Genomic DNA, 10,800 nt, shown 5'->3' on the forward strand with positions numbered 1-10,800 from the left:
ACAATTTATTTACAATGACTGTCCTTGTCCTCACTCCCACAGTCTGTGTGTTATATTGAACCAAACTGCGCTACATTGCCAGTATAAATAATTTTATCTTTGGACATTCAGGTTCAATCTGCCATACATGAATGTGCTATCCACTAACACAGGATATGAGTCTAATTGGATTTTCTGCCTGGCAGAGTATTGTCTGTCTATTAGGTTAGACAGAATTCAAACATAAAACCACATCACAACACAATGGCTATTTCCAAATATACAGTGTGCATGCAGAAGTAATAGTCTACCATTGCTGAAGCTCTAATAAAAATACATTTTTATTTGGGTAGGTGTGAGCAAAATATGACCACAATGAAATCTGTAAAATAAGACACTGGCTTTTGATATTGACAAGAGGACAAATACCACAATAGTGTGAAATCCTATTGAGAATTTCTCTTGAAATGAAAGAGAACATCATTTCATAATTTTATTTTCTTCATTTAGTCCTCTGAATATCATCCAAGACCGGCAGATCTCGTTTTATCACACCGGTCATAAGGTGACCCAGAATAATTTGTTCCTTGTGTTAAATTCCAAGCTGCACTGCCATCAATATCAAACGAAACAAAGACCATGAGCATTTTATTTACATCACATTTAGACTGAAGTCTTACCAAACTCTCTATTCTCTCTATTCTTTAAATGTGTATGGTGGCATATTTAAAGAATACTGTATAAAGAGCAAACCTTGTTTTTAGTTTTGCCCTGATTTGTTGAGCTCTGGATTTAAAAACCTTTAGACAGTTAACTCTAAATGTTTCAGTAAACTGTTAATGCATTGAAAATATGTGTGGATAGAAACTGTCATTCAAAATGCACTGAGCTCATCAGTGAGCTTAATCTTTGCCCTTAGTGGGTTTTTTCTTTCCACTGAGACACAGTAAGATACGATATGTTTTGAAATGAAAAAATGCTTTCCCACCAGACAATGACTATGCCAGACCTTTCGAATCAATCCACACCTTCACTTGCTTTAACAAAAATAAAACAAGATAAAATGATGACTAATGATTATGATATAATAACTATCACAGTTCAAACGTTTAAAAACTATGTAATGTTTTGGAAAATGGCCAATAGTAATGTGTGGTTTAGAGTCAGTGGGTTAAAATATGCAAAACTACAAGCATGGGCCTTTAAATTTAAGAATGTGATTCGCATTACCGATAACTGAACCAGGCTAGAGCTACAGCTGTGATAACAACCCAGTGCTTAAGGCAGAGAAGTAAAATTACACAGATAACTGTGTCAAAGACTGAATTATGGTCCGAGAGAACGGAAAAGTTCCCTGCATAAACTCTTGGAAGAAGGTCATTACTGACTTTAAGATCAGTAATAAATTATAGGGCTTAAAAGTACAACACGAGGCTTCTGTGTCAGGTATTTAAGAGCAAAGCACGTTATTAACTAACAGAGATTACAGAGTTGAACTTTTGAAGTTTTTGAGATAATAAACGAATCAAAATAATTTTGCTCCGAGACAAATTTCACAAATTCCTGATATTTAGCATTTATTCTCAAGGAAGATTATTCATGAATGGATTAATTATTATTTAAAATGAATTTAACTGCCACACATCTAAGCTCATATTACTCATATCATATACATCATATACTATATTACCTATATATTAACTATAAAGTGAGTTATAGGATTTATATATACAGGTATATAGGATATTCTGTTGTCTACACCTTTCAGTGTAAACAGCTGCAAATGACCACTTGCTTTGTCTGACATCCTCAGCTGACCAACTCCCTGTTTCTCAATCTGAAACTGAAACCATGCTGCTTCATTTAACAGCAAGCCATGTTACATATCAGCATTAAACAATTCCGAAACAGCTGCGAGCAATTTGCTTTTTGTTTCATTCTTAAAATAGTAGTAGCATCATCACAGTGTGCATCATCACTCAAATGTGCCTCTCTCTATGTTACATATATTGTCTTCCTTTTGTTGGCTGTTATTATATGTAAGTTCTTTAACTCATAGGTAGCTGATGTATTGATGTATCTCTTAATCCACAATCTGTCTTATTTAGCCAAGATCTGACTTCTCTGAGTCTCTCTGAGTCTTATTTCTCTCCATTTCCTTTCCCCTGCCACCCGCAATTCTGCACAACCCAGATACAATTCATAATGAACAATGATGTACCATGTGATGTCAATGATTCCAGGAAAAAATAAAACCGTGGTAAGTCTGACCACATGATGAGGGCATCATTTAAGGAAAAGAATCTCCTTTGTTCTAACCTTTTTAATCATTAATCTAGTATATTTAGGACATGAAAAGACCAGCTTGGTGTCCTTGAGAGCAAAAACAATGCAGACTTTCAGCATGGAGAAGTGCAGTGAATTGCATTAGAAAGGGGTAAATCAGATTTTTAGCAAAGTCATTTTTATCTATTTGATGAATATGCACTGAACAGATGGGTGTTAGAGATTGAGGAACAAAGGCTTCTTTAATACCATAGCTAACAGGGACATTAAGGTTATTATCAAATAAGTTTGACTGATTCAGTTTACAAAGTGTTAGTTGATATGATTACTGTAGAATAAATAGCTACACAGGTTTTATTACAGGAAGGATTACTGTGCTTAAAACCATATTTGCCTGGTCTTAGATCTGACAACTCAGGTTTAATTTATCATACAGCAATTTATTCTTTTCTTATTCCTGGATTTTTACAAAGCCTTTAAACCTGAGCATCTATATTTGAAGACAAAGAATATTATAGAATTGTGTAAAGACGAGTTCATCAGTGATTTCATATTAACATGAAAAACCATGAAACATGAAACCAACCAAGTGTGGGACAAATTAAGATTACTGACCTTCTGGTGGTGCCACAAGAAAAATCATGGGATCACCAAGAGTCATCAGCACTTATCCTCTGGGAACAACTGATATTTGTACCAAATTTCATGGCAATGCATAGTTGTTGAGAGATTTTAGTGAATACTACAAAGATCAACCTCATGGTGGCTAGAATTAGGGGTCACCATGTTCAGCGCCAATCCATCCGCTGGGCTCTGTGATCTGGAATCAGATAATGTCTTAACTAAATTTAATAGCAATTCAATTCAATTCAATTCAATTTTATTTGTATAGCGCCAAATCATAACAGAAGTTATCTCAGGACACTTTTCAAATAGAGCAGATCTAGACCGAACTCTTTAAAACATCCACACAATTCAATTCATTCAATTCAATTAATTTTATTTGTATAGCGCCAATTCATAACGAAGTCATCTCAGGACACTTTTCAAATAGAGCAGGTCTAGACCGAACTCTTTAACATTAATTACAGAGACCCAACAGTACCACCATGAGCAAGCACTTGGCACAAGGGCAGGAAAACTGCCTGTTAAAAGGCAGAAAGTTGTGGTGAGAGAGAGAGAGAGAGAGAGAGAGAGAGAGAGAGAGAGAGAGACAGACAGACAGACAGACAGGTGCACAGCAACAACAGTATTGGCAATGGCAGTCAAGCAGGACCATGGCAGGAGGCTCCACCAGGATCCATGAGAACCTGCGAGACGAAAGCACAAGAACTCCGGGGAAGAAGTGGAGTTAGTAACATGCATTAATGGGACATGAATGAGTGCAGAAAGAGAGAGGGAGAGTAGCTCAGTGCACCATGGGAAATCCCCCGATAGTCTAGGCCTATAGCAGCATAACTAAGGGATGGTTCAGGACTCACCTGATCCAGCCCTAACTATAAGCTTTATCAAGAGGAATGTCTTAAGCCTACTCTTGAATGTGGTGGGGTGTCTGCCTCCCGAACCCAACTGGAGCTGGTTCCACAGGAGAGGAGCTTGGTAACTGAAGGCTCTGGCTCCTGTTCTACTTTTAGAGACTATAGGAACCACAAGTAGCCCGCATTCAGAGAACGTAATGTTCTAGTGGGGTAATAGGGTACTATGGCTCTTTAAGATATGAAGGGGCCTGACCATGAAGAGCTTTATAGGTGAGGAGGAGGATTTTAAATTCAATTCTACATTTTACAGGGAGCCAATGCGAGAAGCTGTACGGAGAGATGTGATCTCTTTTTCTAGTTCCTGTCAGTACTCGTGCTGCAGCGTTCTGAATTAATTGGGCGTTTTAATGGACTTATTGGGGCAACCTGATAATAAAGAGTTGCAGTAATCCAGCCTTGAAGTAACAAATGCATGGATTAGTTTTTCTGCATCTGTCTGTGATAGTATGTGTCTAATTTTTCTAATATTACGTAAATGGAAGGCGGTCCTAGAGGTCTGCTTTATGTGGGAGTTAAATGACAAATCCTGATCAAGATAACTCTAAGATTCCTGACAGTGGTGCTAGAGGCCAGTTAATGCCATCTAGAGTGACTATATCTTTAGACAATGAGTCTCTAAGGTTTTTGGGGCCAAGAACAAGAATTTCGTTTTTTCTGAGTTTAACATCAGAAAATTGCAGGTCATCCAGGATTTTATGTCCGTAAGACATGTTTGTAATTTAGATAATTGATTAATTTCATTGGGTTTGATTGATAGATATAACTGCGTATCATCTGCATAACAGTGAAAGTTAATGGAGTGATTCCTAATAATGTTGCCTAAAGGGAGCATATATAAAGTAAATAGTATTGGTCCAAGTACAGAACCTTGTGGAACTCCATGACTAACTTTAGTATTTATGGAGGATTCATCGTTAACATGTACAAACTGAGAACGATCTGATAAGTATGACTTAAACCAGCTTAGGGCGTTCCTTTAATGCCAATTTGATGCTCAAGTCTCTGTAAAAGAATATCATGGTCAATGGTGTCAAATGCAGCACTAAGATCTAATAATACAAGTACAGAGACAAGTCCATTGTCAGAAGCAGTCAGAAGGTCATTATTAACTTTAACCAGAGCTGTCTCTGTGCTATGATGAACTCTAAATCCTGACTGAAAATCCTCAAATAAACTATTGTTATGTAGAAAGTCACACAACTCTTTGGCGACTACTTTCTCCAGAATCTTAGAGAGGAAGGGGAGGTTAGAAATCGGTCTATAGTTGGCTAAAACCCCTGGGTCAAGAGTGGACTTTTAAGAAGGGGTTTAATTACAGCTACTTTAAAGGACTGTGGTACATATCCTGATAATAAAGAAAGATTAGTCATATCCAGTAAAGAAGTGCCAATTAAGGGAACAACTTCTTTAAGCAGCCTAGTTGGGATCGGGTCTAAGAGACAGGTTGATGGCTTCGATGAAGAAATGATTGAAGTTAACTGATGAAGATCGATAGCAGAAAACAGTCTAAATATATATCTAAGTTTACATTGACAGAAGTCCCTGAACTTGGAGAGCCACTAATAACTGTTGATGGCAGTTGGTGATTAATTTTTCTCTAATAGTAATAATTTTATTATAGAAGAAGCTCATGAAGTCATTGCTACTTAAGTTTATGGGGATATGTGGCTCGATAGAGCTGTGGCTCTCTGTCAGCCTGGCTACAGTGCTGAAGAGGAACCTAGGGTTGTTCTTATTTTCTTCTATTAGTGCTGAGTAATAGGCTCCTCTGGCATTACGGAGGGCCTTTCTATAGGTTTTAAGATTATCTTGCCAAATTGAGCGATATTCTGATAATTTGGAGAGCGCCATTTCCTTTCAGATTTTCTAGCTATTTGTTTTAACTGGCGGGTTTGGTGGTTATACCACGGTGCTAGTCTCCTATGTTTTAATAATTTCCTTTTATAGGAGCGATAGAGTCTAATGTTGATCGTAGTGAGCCTGTAGCACTATCGACAAGATTATCAATTTCAGAGGGACTAAAGTCATTATAGGACTCTGTTAAATTCAGACATGGCATTGAATTAAACACTGAAGGAATCTCCTCCTTAAATTTAGCTACAGCACTGTCAGATAGACATCTGCTGTAGGAAGTTTTGCCTAATGGCTTATAATCTAATAGTATGAATTCAAAAGTTACTAAATAATGGTCAGATAGGAAAGGATTATGTGGGAAGACTATTAAATGTTCAATATCAATGCCATATGATAAACAAGGTCAAGAGTGTGATTAAAACAATGAGTTGGTTTATTTACACTCTGACAGAAGCCAATTGAGTCTATTAATGAGATAAATGCGTTACTAAGGCTGTCATTGTTAACATCCACATGAATATTAAAATCACCTACAATAATTACTTTATCTGATTTAAGGACTAAACTTGATAGAAACTCTGAAAATTCAGATACAAAATCAGAGTACGGTCCAGGAGCACGGTACACTATAACAAATAGAACTGGCTGCAGTGTTTTCCAGTTTGGGTGAAAAGACTAAGAACAAGGCTTTCAAATGAATTATAATTTAGTTTAGGTTTAGGGTCCATTAGAACGCTCGAATCATATATGGCTGCCACTCCACCTCCTCGGCCAGTGCCTCGAGGAATGTGAGTATTAATATGACTGGGGGGGGTGGATTCATTTAGGCTAACATACTCCTCGTGGGACAACCAGGTCTCAGTAAGACAAAGTAAATCAATATCATAATCTGATATTAATTAATTCACTAAAACAGCTTTAGAGGACAGAGACCTGATATTTAACAGCCCACATTTCATTCTCTTATTTTGTGCTACTGAGGAGTTAGTTTTAATTTTTATTAGATTTTTATGTTGAACTCCTCTTGTTTTTATTTCTTTAAATAATTTAGGTGGTCGGGGACAGACACAGTCTCTATGGGGTTTTGGGTGGGTGACTGTTCTAAAGAAAGAGCAGAGAAGTGTGTAAGACAGCAGCTCTGCTTCCTGGTCCTAACTCTGGACTGTCAGGTTTTAGAAATAAACTTCGCCATGTTGCTAGATAAGAGAGCCGCTCCGTCCAAGTGGGATGGATGCCGTCTCTCCTAATCAGACCAGGTTTTCCCCAAAAGGCTGCCAGTTATCAATGAAGCCCACATCGTTTGCTGGACACCACCTCGACAGCCAGCGGTGGAATGACGACATGCGGCTATACATGTCATCACTGGTCACATTGGGCAGGGGTCCAGAGAAAACTACGGTGTCCGACATTGTCTTAGCATAATTACACACCGACTCCACATTAATCTTAGTGACCTCCGATTGGCGTAACGGGTGTCGTTACCCGACTGGATAACAATCTTACTGTATTTACGTTTACCTTTAGCCAGAGTTTTAAATTTGATTCAATGTCCATCCAGTAATTGTCATTTCAGTCTTGGACCAATCGACCAATGTTTCCATCCCTGGAGCCACGCCTCCAGCATGGCTAAAAATAGTTTGACATTGTTATATTAACAGTAATTTTGGTTGCACAGAATTATTACATTGCAGAAGTTTTTTTTCAGAATGCTTTTTCCAAGCAAAAAAATATATTCAGTTTATGGGAAGAACTTAAAAAATCAAGGCCAACTCTCGCTCAGGGTGTTTTGAGCCTGGTGTTTCCTGTCTGTTAATGTTATATCAAGGCTGCAGCTACTGACTCACACTTATTCAAATGGAGAAAAAAAAATCAATTTGCAGAGGTGAGGATTTAATGCTTTGGACCTCAGCGCAGTTACATTTTTGGGTGCAGCTAGTATTCATAACTCTACATTAGGGGTTCATATTTTTGCAAAGTGCTGGTGTTAAAATGTATCTCTCTTTTATGTTCAGCTATAAGAAACTTGACCCTGTACTTTTAAAGTAATGCTGATATGAGATTCCAAATGGGCTTGTCGTTTTAAATGTTTTATATGCATTTGATTTCTTTATTCTAAATTCACATAATTATTGGTTTTGTATAACGCTAAAAAGGTAGTAATGTGCATTTCAATTATCATCCCGGGATCACTGAATCTTGTTTTTCTGTAGTAGCATTATTTGTTATTGTTTGTTGCATCAAAATTGATTAGCATCTGCTATAATCAATCCAACACCCCCTCCCCCCCGTAGCTCCCCCAGTGGCACCGCTGCTGCACATGGATATCGTGTGATTGCTTCAAGTAATTGAATAATAGGGCATATTGTCCTCACATGTATGTTCTCAATTACCCAGTTTAGGTTTTTCACACCATTACCAGAGGAAGACCATCTGTCATTGAAATGTTGATGCATGTGCATCCTGATGATTGGCTGCTATGTTTAACTATATATATATATATATATATATATATATATATATATATATATATATATAACACATTCCTGATGCCTGGAAAATGGCAAAATTAATAATTTCACAACAATCAACATGTATTATTCATACAATTAAAAAAACAAAAATGGGATGGAATGGAATAGTATGATAATAGTACATTAGTGTCAGATGTGATTATCAAGATAGCATACTCAGACAAAAGCGGCATTTTAAGTCATGCAGTGGTACGGGCCGTGCGGCTCTAGGGAAGAGATGGCCACGTGTGTCGTTACATCACTCTGATCTGGGTGTCTTGCACTTAAATCCTACAGGATGAAACTTGGTAAGTAAGTAAGTTAGTAAGTAAAGCTTTATTTATATAGCACCTTTTTGACACAGAGGTCCAAAGTGCTTTACAAACAACAAATATATCATAAATAATAATAAGTATAACCATACCCAATCAAACACACATAGGGAGCATGTAAATACAAACATAAGGAAGATAAAACAAGAGGGAAAGAACAAATTAAAAGAGAGATGACAGATGAGGAAACAAACAAGGAGATCTATAAAAAAAAAAGGCTTGCCTGTAGAGGTGGGTCCACAGATTCAGTTAATCTGAGTGATATTGGGGAAGACTATTCCACAATGTTGGGGCTAAAACAGCAAAGGCATGGTCACCTTTAGTTTTGCAATTAGAGCGGGGAATGGATTAAAGGCCTAGATTTGAGGAGCAAAGTGGCAGAGGAGTGGAATGAGGAACAAGGAGATCTGAAATGGGGGCAAGGTCATAAAGTGCCTTATATGCAATCAGTAAGATTTTATAGTTGATTCTGAATTTTACAGGAAGCCAATGAAGGGATGAGAGAACAGGAGTAATATGGGACCAACGGTTTTTGATTTTTGCTATATTTCGTAGCTGCAGGAAACAGGACTGGACAAGTTTTGTAACAGGTCAAATGTCATATACTGGTCGAATATGATATATTTGTGTGTAATGGTCCAATAAACTGATTAACTGCAGTGACAAAGTTTTCAGGGCCAAATAAAATTATTTCAGTTAGTCAGGATTTAAGTGGAGAAAATTAAGAGACATCCAGTCTTTGGTGGCAGCTAAGCACACATGGAGGGAGGACAATTGATTCAGGTTATTGGGTTTTGCAGAAAGGATGATACACAGAATCTGTGTATCATTGGCATAACAGTGGTATGACATGTCATGGAAGCGGCTGAACAAATGACCCAGAGGAAGCATGTACAGGGAGAACAGAACTGGACCAAGAACCGGCCCCTGAGGGACACCACATAGCAAGGGAGCGGAGGAGGATACATGATTATTTATGCAGACATTAAAGACTCTATTAGTCAAATAGGAATTACACCAGTTTAAGTCTGTACCAGAAATGCCAACCCAGTTCTGTAATCTATCCAGTAAAATGGTATGATCGATGGTATCAAAGGCTGCCGTCAGATCGAGAAGAATAAGGATGGAGCTTTCACCTTTGTCAGCATTCATAAGGATGTCATTAGACACTCTTAGTAATGCTGTCTTGGTGCTATGTTTTTGGCAAAAACCAGATTGGAATTTGTCAAAGATTTATGACCCTCTACCAGCTTCAGGAGCTGATCTGCAACAATCTTTTCAAGGATTTTAGATAGAAAGGGAAGTTTGGAGATAGGTCTATAGCTTCCTAACTGGTCTGGATTGAGAGAGGGTTTTTTAATAAGTGGCTAAACACTGACAATTTTTAAAAAGTCAGGTATGGACCCTGCTGTGAGAGAGGAATTGATGATAGAAAGCAGGCTAGGACCTAAGACAGGGAGTATGTTTTTTAAAAATATTGTAGGAACTGTGTCACAGGGACTGGAGGAGGGACTCATGTGATCAACAGTTTTTAAAAGAATCTGTAGAGGGATAGGAGCAAGATCAGACAGTAAAATAGGACGACTGGGCGTTGGAGGGGGCAGAACAGTGAGGGGAAAACAAAACCTTAGACCATCGATCTTGCCAGTGAAAAAAGACAGGAATTTTTTCGCAGTCAGCAGGAGAGGAGGCATGAATAGTAGGAGGAGATGGAGTTACAAGCTGGTTGATAGCAATAAACAAAAACCTTGGGTTATGTTTATTGCTTACAATCAGGTCAGAAAGAGGTATAGATTTGTGCTTCCCCAAAATAAATCCTATTGAAAAATGTCACTTGTGCAGCACTTAGGTTCATGACAGGTACCTTCAAAAACAATGCATGATGTTTTTAGTCTGAATCACTAAGGCCATAAACGTTTTTTCTTTTTTATTACTGACCATTACAAGCCTTGGCGCCACACAAGCCAAGGCAGCACAGTCTTACGTTTGTTAATACCAGGTGCACACAGAGACAGTAAAAGAAATTGGATAAAGAAGGTAGTTATTTGCTTGTTTTGCTTGATGCAGAAGTAAGAAAGAAAGCTTGTGACCCTGTCACTGAGTAATCACATTTTACATTTTGCTGACCTTGTACACTCAGCTGACATTCCTCATGGTGGATTTAATAATCTGAAAAGTACAAATTTAACTGGATTAAACATTTAAGCTCCAAGCACATCTTAAAATGGGGACTCTAACAGACGTGTGTGTGTTTTTGTACATGAAGGGTCTTAAGAGGTAAGATTCTATGATTTAGGCCAG

Source organism: Dicentrarchus labrax, unplaced genomic scaffold (genome assembly GCF_905237075.1).
Source record: "Dicentrarchus labrax unplaced genomic scaffold, dlabrax2021, whole genome shotgun sequence".
Lineage (NCBI taxonomy): Eukaryota > Metazoa > Chordata > Actinopteri > Moronidae > Dicentrarchus > Dicentrarchus labrax.